Below are 17,506 nucleotides of genomic sequence, written 5' to 3'. Positions count from 1 at the left end.
GCACACAAGTGTGCATACCCATATAAGACCCCCCCCATAATTAAAAACAGTAAAAATAAATACTTTGTTATACCAAGGGATAAGGGTACAACCAAATTGGTAGAATGCTTGCCTAGCATCCAGAAAGTTCTATGTTTAATCCCCAGCACTATGAAACCAGGCACAGAGGAACACACAGGGGACCCCAGCACCTGGAGGTGGAAAGGTTCGGAAGTTCAAGCTCATCCTTGGCTACAAAGAGAGTTTGCATTCACTCTAGGATCTAAGGAACTCCATCTCAAAAAACGAAAATACAACAAAACCTTAGGAGAAAACTGGGGACTATTCAGGGCAAATGAGGGCGCTGGCAACAAGCAGGACTGGCAACAGGAGGGAAAGCCCTGCCTCCCAGTCTGAAGTCCCAGGCTGCCTTGGGAATGAGCGGCATGTACAGTGCACAGCTACGTGGGCTGCGGCAGAACTGGCACCCGGGTCTGACTCGATGGACTTTCATCCAGCTCTCCTTCCGACTCTCCAGCCATCCGCTCCTTTACAGCGGAGATCGACAAGAACTCTGGTTCCCAGGCTTCTGAGGCAAGCACCTTTACCTGCTGAGAAGGCGCATCTCAGCAGCCCTGATGTTTCTGTGTCCTACCCCCCAAACTCTAACTCACGGATAAAACCAATCATTTTCTGACTCTTCTCCGTTCCACTGATGCCTTTAAGCAACCTAGTCTCAAAATAGTCAAAGGTGTGATTTTTGTCCCATCAGCCCCACCCCCAAGTCACATCTAAGCCATGTGACAGGGTGAGGCAGGGACACCCAGACCAAAGAGGATTTCCAGGACAGATCCGCACGCAAGAGCTTTGTCAGGTTGCAGTGACCTAGGACGAGCATTCCTCAAACTTCAGATGTCCCAACGCCACACCGCATCTTTGCCATATCCCATAACGATGTATTCTGTAGCTGGTAGAATAAATACCAAGACGTGTGCCACCTAACAATGGGGACAAATTCTGGAAAAAAATGTATTAAGACTTCACTGGATGAACAGTGTAGAATGTACTCAAAACATACACCGAGGTGGTCTAGCTCAGCTACCTGAAGGCGTCTTGTGACATAATCAGGAGGTGCTACAAATGTCAAGTAGAGGCCACTAACAGCATAACAGAGCAGATTGTGCTAGGCTTTTTAAAAAACTATATAAATAGGAGTACATACTAAAACAATGTTAAAAACTACAGTATAGTAAATATGTTAGTAACATGGTCATTCATCATTGTTACATAGCACATACTGGGCATAACTGTATGATATTATATGATAGACACTGAAGCTTAAATTGTTGAGCCAGGCATGGTGACAATTGCTTTTATGGCTGTATTAGGAGGGCTGAGGCAGGCAGATCTCTGTGAGTTCAAGGCCAGTTGGGGCTTCATAGTGAGATCCCGTTCTAAATAAATAATAAAACTGTTTTTTGTTTCTCTAAGACATAATCTCAGTATGTGGCTCAGGCTGTCATTGAATTTGTGACCCTCCTGTCTCTGCCGCTGCTTCCTAAATGTGGGGATCAGAGCAGCGCAGGTTTGTTCACGTCAGCAAACAAGAGCTACATTGGTTTTACACTATGACAACACAGCAGCTCTGGCATCACGAGGAGGCAGGAACTTTTCAATTCTGTCCTAACCTGACAGGGCCACCACAGCACGCACGCTTCATTAGTAACTGAGCACTAGGGGCTGTGTGGCTGGATTTAAAGTAATTCTTCCTTTTATTCCCAACTTCAAGGAAGAAACCTACCTCCATTTGAATAAGCAGCTCGGGTCACCAGCCCCAACCAGGGGGAATGGAGGCTGAGAGAACTAAAACTCTGCTACAGCCGAGGAGGCTGGCGGCATCCTGTTCACTCCACTACAGGGGAGACTTGGAGAGAGTCAGTCATTGTAGCACATCGAACCACAGAGCAGAAAGGGGCCACCACGGCCACTGTGTGAAACAGAAATACCGCATATAGCTTCCCTGTACTGCCAAGGTCACTGCAAGGACCATGCTACAGGGTAGATGCTGTTTCCAGGGACACAGCATATTAGGGGTGATACCTGCTTGCCAACGTCGCTGGAGGAAGAGGTTGACACTTATGAGTCGGGATAGAAATTTGAAATCCATGACCTGCCCAGGTTGTGGGAGGCGGGGGGGGGGGGGGAGAAGAAAACAAAATGCCTAACAATACGACGGACTTTGTTTTGGCAGTGTGGAACTGAGGTTGAGGGACTACCCCGTGCTTGTTAATTTTCGGGGGGTAAGTGGGCATTGCTAGGAACTGGACCTATAATTTCATTAAGCAATCTGCTACTGATCTGGTCCCCAGATGGTCTGGTTAATTTCAGTTTTTTGTTTGTTTTTTAAGATTTTCTGAGCATGAGTCTGTGTAGGTGTGTGTTTTGGGCATGCAGTTGCCTTTGAAGGCCTGAAGAGGGTGTCAGATCCCCTGAAACTGGAGTCTCAAGTGGTTGCGAGTCATCTGGTATAGGTGCTGGGAGTGGAATGTGGGCTTGGGTCCCTTGGAAGAACAGCAGGTGCTCTTTCCAGTACCCAAGAAGGACACACGGATGCAAATGAATTCCCTTCGCTCCTTTGCTAAACACAGAAGTTTCCTGGCCTTAGAGCCGCATAGGTTTCTAAGAGTTGTAACCTCCCTCACAACTGAGGCCAGCCTCTCTTCAATTGGGCAAAAATAAAACGGGGGCAATTGTAACTTTAAAGACTGTCTCCATAAACAAAACAAACCCACTCTACAATTTGTTGAGGGCATTCCTCCCTTCAAACCCTCCTTACTTAATTTCTGGGGAATTTTAAATAGAGGGCTTGCAAAAATTCTGCACCACCTGACGTCAACAGTTTTCTGACAGCGTGGATTCCTCTGCGTGGTGCGGGGAGCAGCCGCCACCAATGCCCATGCTTTTCCAGGCTCCTTTCCCAGTTGGAAATGGGAGCCACTGGTGCCACCCTAGTATACCGAGGGGCAGGGAGGGCCCAGGAGAAAGTGTCCCACTTGGGTCCTTGAAACTCTGCAGTTCCCCAAGTCCTCAAACAGCCCACCAAGCTATCTGAGCAACACCTGTACTAGTATTTGCTTAAGCTGACAACTTAAAAAAAAGTAAATATGCTTTTCAGAAAGACGTTTTCCTGCGCCATACACCGAATGGAAAACCTCATCCCAAATAGGTGATAACTGGGAAACGCATCCAGCAATGCCTTCAAGTTCAAAGGCTCAGCCAAGGTGCTGACACTCCAGGGGCCTCGAAACTACCCTCTTCTGAATATGAACAGACCACCTGCCCTCCTTCCTCAAAGGCTGTGCTAAGGTAACAGATGGGAACCTTGCTTCAGAAAGTGTCTAGGTTGCTGGGGGACGGGGTCAAGTTCAGGAATCCAGTAGACGCCCCCATGTTATATACTGCCAGGGGCTCAAATATTGCCTACCCCAGACTGTCAGAGAAAAAGAACGGGGAGTAACTGCCACTTGGTGACTTTCTTTCTCTATAGCCATACGGGATTTAAATATCATCCCAATGTTACAGATAGGGAGACTGGAGCAGCCAGCTGGCTGCACGCTGGTCCCACGCTTGCTGGTCCCCGGCTAGCTACTCAGTAGCGTGGGAGCTGAGCACTCGAATTTCATGGGCCCTTGGGGAAAGGCTTTCTATCTTGTTCTTTTTGACCCTGTGGGTCTCAGAGTCCCCACTTGCGTTAGTTTCCCTGGTTCGTCACTGTGTTCGGGCCCTGAACTTCAAGCCACCTCTCCATGAAGTTCTGTGACTCCCCACCAGCTGGCACCCTGGCTTCTTTCCGGCAGCACTCTGACCTGATGTTTGAGTTGAGCGCGCCCCCAGCTAGAGCAAAGGATCTCTGAGGACAGTCTCCTGCTGCTTGGCTGGGCATCTTGTTGGTGCCCCAGCCTGGCTTGGACGGAGAAGGGGCTTAGTATGTGGTTGTTGAGAACACAGCGCAATGAGAGACCGGCATAGGCTTCTCCCATCTCTGATCTCTACAGCCCCCTTCCCTCTCTCAAGCACAGCTCCTGGGGTCCAGGTAAGCTGGTGCTGGGCTGGCTGTCCTCAGCCCCCATCACTCTAGGCCAGTGCCTCCTGTCTGGCTAGAACGGAGGGCAGGTATTCTTTGGCAATTCTCCTCTAATCCCCCAATGCTGGAGAGTAACGGACAGCACCCCCTCTCTCCCTGGGGATCTGCCATAGGGAACTGAAGTGCAGACTATTATTGTTGGCTGTCTAACTGGCCCTAGGACATGACGGAGGCAGACACTCCCATCCTCTAGAGCTGAAGCCCCTGCAACCTGCCGGTGAACCCAGCTGGAACATTTCTACTTGGGGCTCTCCCCTTACAGGAATGGAGATGCAAAGTTCAGGGAGGCCTGGAGGCCACTCACCAGGAACAAGGCTAAGGCCCCTGGAAGAATGCTAGGGGGTGCCCATCCGAGGAAGCCATGCAGTCCTGGTCACAGCCTCCACTGGGACCATGTGCACACTGTCACATACCAGGACACACAAAGAAGCCCCCTTAACAGGTACAACTATTGGGAGGGTGGCCCAGAGACCTGCTTCCCTTACCCCTGAGGACAGAGGGGAGACAGCTGCATCCAAATCAGCTTCCTTGCTGTGGTGTCTTACTCAGTGCCTAAACTACCATAGAGGGGTTACCAGGGCTCTGCCGAGCATACATGATGACCTAGCACATGACATGAATTCTCTGGCTTGTCCATACTGTACAACAGAGGTCAGAGGTCAGAGTAGCACCCTGTGCAGGGTTGTGGGGCTAGAGACCACAGGAAAAGGCATTCCGCTCCATGACTAGCATGGAGAAGATGATTCTAGGGCCACTAGCCTGCCTTACACATAGGCTTCTCATACCCAGTCTCCTGAAAGCCCCAGGAACTTAACCTGGCCTCTAAATCCCCTTGTCCTTGGAGCTCCGGAGGGGGTGGTGCCGATCCAGTGAGGCTCTCTGAACTTACGGTTCCACTTCACTTCCATGTCTCCATGGACAGGCACCAACTCAGGCTCCTGAGAATGTGTCTAATACAGGGAAAGATCACCTCAAACCAGATATGCCCCTAGTTCACGCCCAGCTTACTAAAGACTCTCCACAGTGATTGGCCAGGCAGGGATGATAGGCACATAGGATTACCAATGATGCTCAGCTCACTATAGACTCTCTACAGTGATTGGCCAGGCAGGGATGATAGGCACATAGAGTTAGCAATGAGATGGGTGGCTCTTCCACACTACCAACACTAGAAAGGAGGGGCAGCAGAAGGGTCCCTCGGCTGAGGGATGGTGGATAGCTCTCTTTCCTCTTAATTCTCCACGAAGGTCTTTCTAACACACCTCAGTCCTGGCACACACAGCAGGAGATAAAGGGCCAGGAGCGAGTGACTGAAGAAAGGGGTCTAATGGCTGGGGACTACATGGTTGCCTGTCTGCTTGGCTCTGGATTTCTCCATGACCAATACCTTCTCTTCAGGCAGAAACGAGGGAGGATGCTGGGAAGGTAACTGACCCAGACTGCCTTCCGTATTCTCCTCTCTCAGCTGCCAAGCTGTCCTACCAATTCTGGATTCTTGGGGGAGCAACTTCATTGAGTTGAGTGAGAAGGTGTAGCTAGAGTCTAACAGCAGAAAGTGGGGGACAGAGATGGGCTCTGAACATCTCTTTCCGCCAGATGTGTTTTGGCAACGACAGGCCCAAGACACTCCTGTCTAAGTTCCTAGCCCTCAGCCATGGCATGCTACAATTTGATTTCACAGGGAAAAAAAGCAATATTGATAACATCACATTGTCTGCTTAGCCTGCCCCTTACACTGGAACGCACTGCCTCTATTCCCTTCCTCCTGCCTTGGCCTCTGGACCAGAACCTGCCCTGTTGGCTTCGATCTTAACCTGTTTCCAACCTGGAAACCGCATCTACAAGGTAAGGTGGTGGGCTGTCCTCATGGGGTTGCAGAGGTGGGGTCACTGAGGGCAGATTGACCTGAGGTCCAGAATGTTCCTTGTTACTGTGTCCATGTCAAGAGGCTTTGACCCCACTGTAAGTGCAGACCCTCCGGATCCAAGAAGGTAAGTCTGTGTTTGCTTATGTAATGAGGCCCGGAAGCAAGAGAACGCAAATATTTATAAGGGAGCCAGTGAGGCAGGACCCATGGGCGCTAATTCTCCCTATGCAAAGCCCAGCTGACGAGCTAAACTCCCTCCCTCCTCTCCAATGACAGATGGTTACAATTCCACTCTATTGGCAACCAGGTCCACAATGCTTCCAAGATCTGCTCTGAGAGCCTGGGTAGCAAGTCACACAAAGCCATGGCTCCGCCATACTGATGCCTAGAAGTGGGGCAGTCTATCTGAGACTTTCCTGGGAAATACCAGTGGAGGTGGGGAGAAAGGGTGAGAAAGAGCTCCCACCCCTAGGGCTAGGCTAGACTCCAATATCCCAGTGTGCTATGCCATAGTCTTTGAGACAGCCATCACGTCCTGTGAGCTAGGGCACACATGCAGAAAAATGCTGGGACATTCGGATGGTGAATGTGTCCATGCTGAGGAAGCCCCAGGGTGACAGGAATGCCTCTGGGGAAGTGGGATTCCCCAATTCACCTCAAGGAGGAATGGGGACAGCAAAGGACTCAGGAAACTCAGGGGAGCACTCCAAAGCTGGGCCTGTGACTTGAATTCTGGCCTCTTTAGGGCCTAGAGCTAAGGCTTTCACAGATCTTGTTTAACTTGAGAGGGTGGGGGAGGGGCCAAGGAAAACTGCATTCTTCCCCATCAAAGCCAAGAGTCTAAAGTAATACTTCTGGCTGTAAGTGATCGCAGTCTGTTTGTGATTATGGCCCCGGCTTTCTGGCAAGGCAGCCCTGGAACCCCACAGTTTTGCTGACGGGAGGGACACTCTCCCTCACTTGGGTAATCTTGTCCTCATCTGACTAAAGACATTCATCAGCCCCTCTGCTTCCAACAGTTCTCCATGGCAACTCTTCAAAAACATTAGTTAAAGAGGGGGAAAAGCTACCCTGAAACCCTATCATGAAATTCTTTCTGTTCCAGGCACGTCCCAGAAAATCCAAGCAGCACCAGCTGCCCCAGCGGCTGATGTCGTGTACAGGGGAGAGTGGGCACTGGACCACCCTCACCCTCTGTCCACCCTCTTCCTTTCATCAAGGAGAACAATGCTCGCATACATGGGAGCCCCTTGGCTGCCACAGTAAGAGTGGCTCAGGGAAGCTCAGCTGTTCGCTCTCCGGAAATTTAATCGGCAAAGCATTTGGCCTCACGAAGGCAATTCCAGAGATGTCCAGGAGCCTGCGATCCCAGTGATCCTTGTTACAAACCCAGGGACACTCGCAGTCGTTGACCCAGTTGGCAGCTGGGGAGAGCTAGCTGGGGGCTGGTCAACATGGCCACTTTCCCCTCCCTGTGCTTTGCTTTCTGTGAGGAGGTTGCATGTTTACCCAGGCTTGGGGGTGGAGAGGCATCTTAACTCTGCGGGTCTCCACACCATGGGGACAAAAAGACTACTTCTAGTTCAGTTGATTAAGAGTACAATGGTCAGGGAATTGGGGAGCTCTGGGGCCTTCAGAGAAGGGCAGCTGGTGTTTCTAAGGGACAAAGTGACTTGAGGTGAGTGACTGGGAGCTAAGCTGAGAACCCACACTGACCAAAATCGTCTTATGCAAAGCCTGGTGATCCTTCCTGAATGGCTCCACAACTCCACCCATTAACAGGACACCCTGAGCACCGTGCCAAGTGGCAATCCCTTGGCCCAATGCCTCGGGCAAGAAGTGGGTGTCTGGAGCTGGCACACAAGTGGCACCAGGCTGGAGAGAGGTTAGCTGGTCAAGCCAGCCATGTAGTAGCCTATAGTTGATGTTGTAGGAGCTGGCTGGTACAGGAACCTAAGGCCCTGTGTTCTTGCCACACGCGCTTGCTATCTGTCTCCTCCCATTAAAGCAGCACAAACCAGTTAGTCAACAGCCCAAGCCTGTGAGCACGCAAGCCATGGGCAGTCCAGGGCCCTATGAGAATAGGAAACAAATGAGAAAGACAGAGTGTCCAGGAGAGCCAGGACAGGGTATCTAGCCAACTGCAACAGAGACCTTCTTGAAAAGGAAGAGGCTGCAGGGGCCAAGTCTGAGGGGGACTCAGTGATGTGGGATTCCCCTCTGTATGCTGGGATTACCATTAATGAAGAAAGAAAACGGTTTTGAGCCCGAGATAGGGCAGAACTTAGGAAGGTTGGGAAAACTAAACTGAATGCTGGGAGAAAGAAGGGCGAAGTCAGAGAGAAGCCATGTAGCCCGCTGGAGACAGACGCCGGAACCGGTAAGCCACAGCCATGTGGCGATACACAGATTAATGGAAATGGGTTAAATTAAAATGTAAGAGTCAGTCAATAAGAAGCTAGAGCTAATGGGCCAAGCAGTGATTTAAAGAATAAGGTTTCTGTGTGATTATTTCAGGGCTGAGCAGCTGGGAACCAATAAGGGGCCTCCTTCAACAACTCGGGCAGCCATGGTCAGCACCATCACATCTTCTTGAGCTTAACTCCAGAGCCTAAGCTAGACAGGAAAGCCTGCATTTTCAGGTTACGTGTGCAGACCTGAGAGAGGAACAAGACTGAAAGCACAAGGCTGGGAGGTGAGTCTAAAATCTAGCAGGAAGAGTGGCCCAGGAACCCTGTTCCCGTCCCCTGACAGCCGTTACATTACTTCTGGGGCTTTAGAACTGGCCTCTCAGTACCCAAGTCCCAGAGCCACAAGACAGCCCTGCCTGCCTCCTTCCCTCTGCACAGCAGGGAGCAACTTTTCCTATTTGCTATCACACAACAGTCCCCCCCCCCCACCCCCCGCCTACTTACCACAGCTAAACTCAGCTACTCGTGGGCAACCTCCTCCTTTTAGCCCTGGTTCCACCTATTCAGTCTGGAGGCAACACCACACTTCTTCTCCTTACAAGTTGTCTGCCTCTCCTTGTTCAAGATGTACCATCTTCAGATGCCGTTCCTCTACCCAATCCACACTGTGCCTCCACGAAACCCACAGCACCCAGGTCATGGGCCATCTGAACCCTAGCCTCCTGGGGTTGGCATCACCTTGCTTTGGGCCTTACATGGGGGGTGTAACCAGCTTACAGTATCTGGGATATAGACAGAGAGCCCCAGGATGTCACTGTCAACAAGGGCAAGCAAGACAAGGGCACAGTTTCTCGTCTACGGCTCTACTCCAGCCCTATGCATGCCGTGGGTCACACAGTAGGTTCTCCACCACTCTACTCCAGTCCTATGCATGCCGTGAGTCACATAGTAGGTTCTTTTCCACACCTGTCCACCACTCTACTCCAGCCCTATGCATGCTGCTGGTCTCCATGCCTGCTGACTAAACTGCCCGCCTGCTATGGAAGCAGGATTTCCCTGTGTACTGAGGGCAGGAGAGGAGAGGATGGACGACCTACTCCACGTGGTATGGGGCTATAAGAGAAGGGCTGGGATGATTCTGTTTGGTTACAAGCAGTAAAAGGCAACATGGACTGGAGGTACCTGGACTAGTGCCGGGGGGGCCCAGCTCAGACCCCACCCAAACCCCTCCAGATCCACCACGTATACAGCCCAGCCCCTCCAGAAGGACCTGGGGAGTCAAGATGGGGAACCCACCCTTTCTCCATTCTCCTAGAGTCTCTGCTCTACAGGTCTCTGCTTCTTCGCTCTCTGTGGTGTGGGGAGCTTACACAGCCAAGTCCTCTGGGGTTTGGCCTTTCAAAGAAGCACAATCCATGCTGCCAGCACTCGGGCTCCCAACCCTGGGCAGACGATGGCCCATGAAGCTCACCTCTGCCTTCCTTGCTGTGCAACATTGGGCCACGTTACCTCACTTTTCTGGACGTCAGTTTCGTCCTTAGAGAGAACACCAAGCTCCACCCTGCCTGTTACCAAGGGGTTTTAAAAATCGGCTGGTTTCCTATCCTGTGAAACTTAAAATATTATGATTCAGAAAGAGCACCTTGGAAAAAGCTCAAAATCCCCAGCTAGCTGGCAGGAACAGACACTTCCCCAGGTGGCCTTGACCTCTCTGATGATGATTCCCAGCAGGCATCTGAGAGAACAGACATACAGACTTCTGACCACTTGGGTTTCGATACATGGAAAGCCAATGGTGGCCGTTGCAGTGCGGGTAGACCAGATCACGGGAGAGAGAGACATGGCCATCGTGAATCAGCTTCGGACCCGGCACGGTTTGCTCGCTTTACTGCTAGTCTCTGGCAGACTGACTTGGAGTTTGGCTTTCTCTTACCCCCCGTGGTGCTCCTGGGCCACTTCCCCACAATCCAGTCCAATAAAAAGCTTGAGAGAAACAAATGAATTTTAGCAGGGGCCTGAGAGATGCCCAGCTCAGAAGGGAGTTACAGAGCTTGCGCTGAGACAAAGAAACCCAAACAATAGCTTCATGAACTGGAGCTACAGGAACCAGAAGTTTCCCTCCATTTGGGGGGATTCAACAGGATCTAAGATGGGGAACTTCACAAAACACTGACTCTCACAAAGACTTTTCAGGGCATATAAGCTAACTGGGTCACCCCAGCTGTTCCCCACCTTAAGACTAGGATTCTTGGTCAGCACTGGACACCAGAGGATGAGGTTATGGAATCCAGAAAGATGCAGATAGGAACGAAGGTGGTTACCGTGGGCTACCCTCAGTTACCACCACAGTGATTACCGAAAACCCAAGTGCTGAAGTGTGTAATATCCAGCATCCCCAGGGTAAGCCGGGGAAAGTGGCAATTTCTCAACCCCAATTCCCTGAGGTTCTGACAAATTATACTCCCCAGAAAACATGTGCCCTGCACTTAGCTAAAGCCCATTACATAAGAGCAGAGAGCATGTGGGAAGGGCTTCTCCCTAGACTTCAGCAGGGAGAATGAGACCTGCCACTTCACTGGGGACAAAGGCAGTATGTACATGCGTGTGTGTACATGGGGAGGTGGGCAGGGTCTCCAGGACTGCCCACTCACTGGCAAGAGTCAGGCCACCTCTGTCTACAGAGACAGCACCAGGTGAGGGTGACCGACTGCTCTACCTGTCCAACCTGAGCAGGGTAGAAGGAAAGTCCAGCACCCTTGCCCTGCCCTGTTGGGAACCACAGCTGCTTCCTGGCATGTGGCTGGCAGCGCTTGGTGCTGACAAGCTCTTGGATGCCTAACAACAGCCATGGCACATGTAGCTTGAGGAAAGAACTATTTCCTTGTCTGCCCCCCGCCCCCACCTGCCTAGCTGCCCTCCTCGAGAGTCAGGAAGATGGACTCCAAGCTCCTTCATCAGGCAGGCCCCCTGCTTACCACAGCCTATGGCTAACTTACACAGGGCTGCCTAACTTCCACATTTCTTCCGCTCTGGGTGCCTATTCCTTGCTTGGCTGCCCTTCCCCCACCACTACATGCCCCCTTCTGCCCGCTTGGAACACGGCCCCGGGCACCTCTGCTCTGCCCCATGTGACAGAACCGTGGTGGTCAGTGCGGTGGTATCCAAGGGGGGGCTCCTCTCTGCCAGCCTGGCACCAGGCATTCTGACGGGAGGCATCTGCTCTTGGGTCGCCAGCAGGAGTCGGGCTTCTGTCACAAGCCCTTCTTTTATGTCACAGGCTGGGGACAAGAACAGGTGTGAAAGTAATAACTCCAAAGAAGGCAGCTCTGGCAGGTGCTGCCCTAACTTCACGGGCAATGATCCCTCTGCTGCCCTCTGCCTCACAGACCCTCCGAGCTGAGACAGAACCAGAGTAACCCACTGTCTGGCCAGGAAACTGGCCCAAGAGGGTAAACTGTGTCACTGGTGTACTAGCCTGGCGTGGTTGTGTTTGAGACAGGATCTCGATCGGCCTCAAAATTGCTATGCAGCCAAGGATGACCTTGAACTTCCGATTCCCCTGTCTCTACCTCCCAAGGGCTGGGATTACAGATAGGTACCATCATATTCTGTGGTGCTAGGGGTCAAACCAGGGCTTTGTGCATGCTAGGCCAACACTGCTCTCTAAGCTACAACCCAGGTTCCCAGTTTAGAGTCCTCTCTGCACTGTTACACACTGGGCACCCGCTGTGGCTCTGGGCCTCAACATGTAGCCCTTTGAACCACAAGGTTCCAACTCTAATATTCCAATATTCCAGCTGTGGCAGGGGCTGTGCAGTTGTTCCTGTTTTATAGGTAAGGAGACAGTACTTGGAGGACCCAAGAAACTTTCCGAGGGCCACAAAGCAACCAACTCAAAATCACAGCCAGGTTCACCCGACCTGAAGTCTGATGTTTTCGTTAGGAGACTATTTTGCAACCGCAGCGGCAAGATAACCTCTGTCCCACAGTGAACAGGCTGGGCCGAAGGGCCCCAGGCTCACTTGCTCAGGGATTTACGCTCTCTGGCCCTCTCTTCGGGAAGTGAACACGCTGCATACCAGAGACGGCCTTGGACCAGGATGGACTTAGGAACTGCTGATTAGGCAAATACAGCAGAGATACACACATGCATTTAGGAAGGGACGAACCTTCAGAGAGCAAGGCTTTCAGATGCTCCTACAGGACTGTGTGAAGGCCAGACATACCTCCAGTGCAGACGGAATCAGGGAGCTTTACTCCGACAAGGCTGTTTGGAGTAGTTCATTACTCGGCGGTGCATCTGGTATCTGGCAACAAACTATCCTCTCCAGAAACGGCCTCGCCTGTCTGTTCTGGGATGTCCACTTCCTAAGGCTGGAAGTCTGGGGCGACATTCAGGCCGTTCCTTAGTCAAGCGTAGTCTAAGCACACAACTCAGAAGCTAAACAGAGTCAACTTAAGATAGCGGAGAGTCATAAAGAAAGCTATGCCAAGTGGGGGAGATGGAGCAGGGGGTGGGGTGCCACTGAGGATAGCCACAAGAGTGTCATCTCCAGGGCCCACACAGTAGGAGAGAACCAACTCCCGTGTGTTGTCCTCCAGTCTCTGCATGCATGCTGTGGCATGAACGCCCCTGCAACCCTAAGAAATAAATGTAAGTCAAAAAATTAAAGCCACCCCATCTTCTCAATACAGCCCTCATCTTAAGTGCTAGAATTTCCACACCCATTAGACAGAGACATTATGGGTGTATAAACAATTATCACAGTGCCTGGGACAAAGGAAGTACTATAACGTCATGAAATAACAGGGAGTAATTAATGAGCACCCTGTACAGTATGTTCCACCTTTATAAAGTCTGTGTGGTACATACCACTGCCACCTTTTATTCTGGAAAAAGAAAACTGAAGGGCTAGAGAGACGGCTCAGCAGGTAACGGCACAAGTTGCTCTTACAGAAGACCTGGGTTCAGTTCCCAGCACCCATATACCATCTGTAACTCAAGCTCTAGGGGATTCGATGTTCTCGTCTGACCTCTGCAGGTACCAGGCATGTGTGTGATGCTCATACATATGTGCAGGCGAACACTGAGATACACAAAATAAAATAAGTAAGTTTCAAAAAAAATTTTTTAGCAAATTGTTTATTTCTAATGTCAGGGTAGCACTGGGTTCGTTCGTTCGTTCGTTCGTTCTTTCCTTCCTTCCTTCCTTCCTTCCTTCCTTCCTTCCTTCCTTCCTCCCTGCCTCCCTGCCTCCCTCCCTCCCTTTCTACAGTGCTGGGGTAAAATTCAGGCTTTGAGCATGCCAAGGAAGTACTCCACCACAGAGCAACATCTGAAACCCAGTACTTGAATTCTAGATTCTTGGCCCTCTCTGCTTCCATACACAGCCTCCCAAGTAAAATGGTTACAGATACCATGTTGTGCAGTACCCCTTACCCTAACACCTCTCTTCTTTAAAACCTGCCTTCTAGCTGGCAAGAATAAGTTAAAGTCTCTGTTCTATAGGCTGGACCACCTGAGTCTGACACCTGATTCCCAGAATTCCCAGTGGAAGCAGAAAACAAACCAGTTTTGTTTGGGGAAACTGATGCTCCGACCCCCACATGAATGCCATGTGACCCTCCACACACACACTCTGAGGGGGGTACGGCAGAGACAGCCAAAAAAAGGGAAGAGCGAGGTTTCCCAGTCCCAGCCTCCCGAAGGCTGGGATTCATGTGTCTCTCTCAGCTTCCATGAGATTTTCCCATAGTCTTTCAATCATCTCCGGAAAAAGCTAGAGGACTTTCCAGCGTTTAGTCACAGATCAACTGGACTAAAGCACTGGCTTGGAGGGTAAAGCATCCCAAGCTTAGCTTTCTCATGGGGAGAGCGAGTTGGGTGGACAAGGGAGCTCAAAACCCCTTGTTTCCAGGGAAGCATCAGAACCCTCAGAGTATCACGGCAATACCAGGAGATAACCGACTCAGAGGACGAAAGCTGAGGCAGGAGAAATTCTGTTGACTCATCTCCGCACTCCCTGCCCTGGCTGCAGTCTCGGAAGAAAACAATCCTGAAAAGCTGCAGGCAGCTTCGACAACACAGAAACCAGCAACCAGGACCCTGACGTCACCTGCCTGCGGACGTCACGCCAGCCATGCCTGCCAGAAGGGGCAGCCGGTATGGGTCTTTGAGACACAAGAATGTCCTATAAGGGGTCAAGGGTCAAGGAGTTTCCATTAAGAAACAGTGGCTGTTATAGGCCCTGGAGTGGCTTACTGGATGTCGTATCTTTCTGCTCTATGTGTCCTATTGACCAGTGGACGGTGAGCCTTCCTACACGGGTTCTTTCTGTTTGATCAAAAAGGTGCTTGGGACTTCTGCCCAGATATGTGCTCCTCGAGATGGGCTATCCTTAACCATTACCGTCTTGAGATCGTCTCAACTGGTACTTGCCTCCAAGTTCAAGTGATCGATTTAATCACCAACACCGCACTACCTATGAACGACGTGCCAGCAGGATCCCAGGGAAATCTTTCAGCACGGATGATCATCTTGATCAGCCCAAGACTCTGATCCAACTGTCACCGACACACACTTTTACCCACTCCACACTTAAGATCAGCGCATCTCAGCCTCCCCTGGGGCCTTTTCGGAGGGAGAGCCCTCAGCTTTTGTATTCTAAGAATCACCTAAACTCTTCGTCTGTCACATTAGCTACCAAATGGTAAAGTGCCTTTTATCATGTAGGATTATTCCATGAAGCTGGCACAATTATCCTATTCAGTGTGGGGTTTGGGGCCTGGCGCTTACTGTCTATGGACTTGGTGACTTTCTGGGCACATCTCCTTAGAGGGGTGACAGTCACAGAGGGCTGCTGGCATGTCCACACCCCACATTAGCTTGTGGCTGTGGTCCAGGTCACAGGGGGTCTTTGACAATCAGGCAGAGCCAGAGGTTTCTAGGTCTCTCCATGGACCCTCCACCTGAATGGCTCCCAGCTAAGTGAAAGGACACACCGGCAGGCCTGGGGGATGGTACTCCCTGGGGCTGCAGCCCAACAACGCCAGTGAAATGTTGCAACACGCTCACCGTGTCCCAGGTCAAAAGCACCACAATTGGGTCTTTGTTCCAGAGTTCTGAAGCCTCACTCACCACTCCTTCCAAAACCACCTCCCAGGATGCACACGGCTCACCTACAGTGCCCCCACGGTCCAGCCTCCCAGGAGCTGAAGTCTGCCCATCTAGTTTCCTCCTCTTTACCCTGTCCATCCCAGCCATCCTGACTTCAGATGGATGGACAGACAGACAGGTAGCCACAGTACTCCAGACCCTTGTTCAGACACACGTGCAGCTACGCAGCTCTCTCCACAAACCATGAGAACAGCCACAAATAACAGACATTTAGACACAAGGCAGCATCCACTCCAAGCACCCACAAGACTATGCCATGTTACAGAAGGAATAGGTAAGGCCTGGCGAAGTAACGGGACCTGAAGTTACCCAGCGCTCTTATGGGGTCCCTGGGATAGACAGGGCCGCTCAGAGATAAGTGGCAGGGGCAAGCTGAGGCCCCTTTACAGCCAAAGGAACTATGCAGGAAAGCAGGTTTCTAAGCCTAACACAGACGCACATCTCCGAGTTCTCCTTCCTTCACCCTTTGGTAAGAGTCCATGTACTCTAAAGGTTACAGATACGTGAAGGAAAGAGGAAAGGTAAGTGAGTCCCCAGAGTCCTTTCTAATTTTTATTTATTTTATTATTTTTTTGAGACTATTTAGCCTTGGGTGGCCTCAAATTCCAGACAGTGTCCACATCTGCCCCTTGAGTGCTAGGATTAAAGACATGTGCCACCACGCTCAGCCTGGAATCATGTACCAGGACTCTTGCTGGCCAATGGCTGACTGACCCCAGGCGCGGAGGCTCACGACCTCCTGCTACTCTGGGTCACACAGAGGTGGTGGTGTGGCAGGTACATGTGGCAGCGGGCAGTCCCCAGGGAAGCCCTTCTTGAAAGAACTGACCTTGCATTCAAAAGCGATCTCCTGCCTTTACGAGGAGCAGGCTACTAAGAGAACAAACTTTCCTCCCCCTGTTGCCTCCCATTCTATGGTGAGAGATCTGACAGACCCCTCATGGGGCCTCGCGGCCTTGGGGTTCCCAGAGCCATCCCCGCAAGACAATAGCATGACATGGCAAAGTTGCACAGGAAGGGAACCAGGGCGGTGGTCACCTGGAATCCAGGTCTGATACCAGGTCATGTTCTGTCATGCGTGCCATGTCCGTGCCAACCACCCATGCACAAGGACAGAGCCTGAGTTCTCAGGGAGGGTAAATGATCAGGAAGAGCAGACTCAGGTTGGGGAGTCCAATCTATATTCACATCACAGCCCTGTGCTCGGGAGTTGGGTCCCCTAGAACGTCCAATGAGATTTCTTTTAGCTTCTCTGCAGCCACCTAGAGGCATCATCATTCAGAAGTTTGGGAGCACCGTTTTTTTGACCTCAGGATACTTGTTTTCACCCAGCTCTCTCTGTCTCAGTCATCCTATCTACGGAATGGGCACAGTGAGCCGCTGAACTGCTTTCCTTTTAAAATGTCAGAAGGAACAGAGAAGACGATCGGGCTTCCCTTTTGAAGGGCCCACAAATGCGACCCAGGGGTACACCTACGCCCAAGGCCTGCCCCCAGCAAACCGAAACTGAAACCAAAACAAGATCCTGAATCCTCTTAAGCCCTGGCAGGGGCTTTCAATCTGCAGGGGATGCCGTAGTTCCAAGGACCTTTCAGCCCTTCAGGGGCCACAGGAACTGCAACGGGACTGACAGACTTGAGCCTTCTCTCCTCCATCTGCTGTATCTTTTCTTGCCAAGGATACCAAGGGACTTTGGTCCACTCTGCAAGAACTCCGGAACCCTGGGAAGCCATGGCTTGTTCCCCATGTCAGTTCCTAACGACACAGTGGCTGCTGCAGGACCTCTCCTGGCTCCAGGACCTGGCTTTATCCAGTGCTTGGGCCCTCTTCCTTGGTCCTGGTAGCTTCCAGCTCAGCAGGGGGCAGCCAGCTCACTACCCACTCACTGCCCAGACACGAGCCAACCTCCCGCAGGCCCGGCCCTTCCT

The 17,506-nt window shown here is 51.4% G+C and overlaps 1 protein-coding gene across 7 annotated transcripts in view; it reads right to left on the bottom strand.

The window, feature by feature from the left end:
- Positions 1-17,506, bottom strand: part of Sh3pxd2a (SH3 and PX domains 2A) — a 209,655-nt gene that overhangs the window by 35,831 nt on the left and 156,318 nt on the right. The gene's annotated exons all lie outside the window — the stretch shown is intronic.

This window comes from Myodes glareolus, chromosome 7, assembly GCF_982192425.1.
Source record: "Myodes glareolus chromosome 7, mMyoGla1.1, whole genome shotgun sequence".
Lineage (NCBI taxonomy): Eukaryota > Metazoa > Chordata > Mammalia > Rodentia > Cricetidae > Myodes > Myodes glareolus.
Note: the sequence above shows the minus strand (reverse complement) of the source record. Positions and strands in the feature narration are given on the sequence as shown.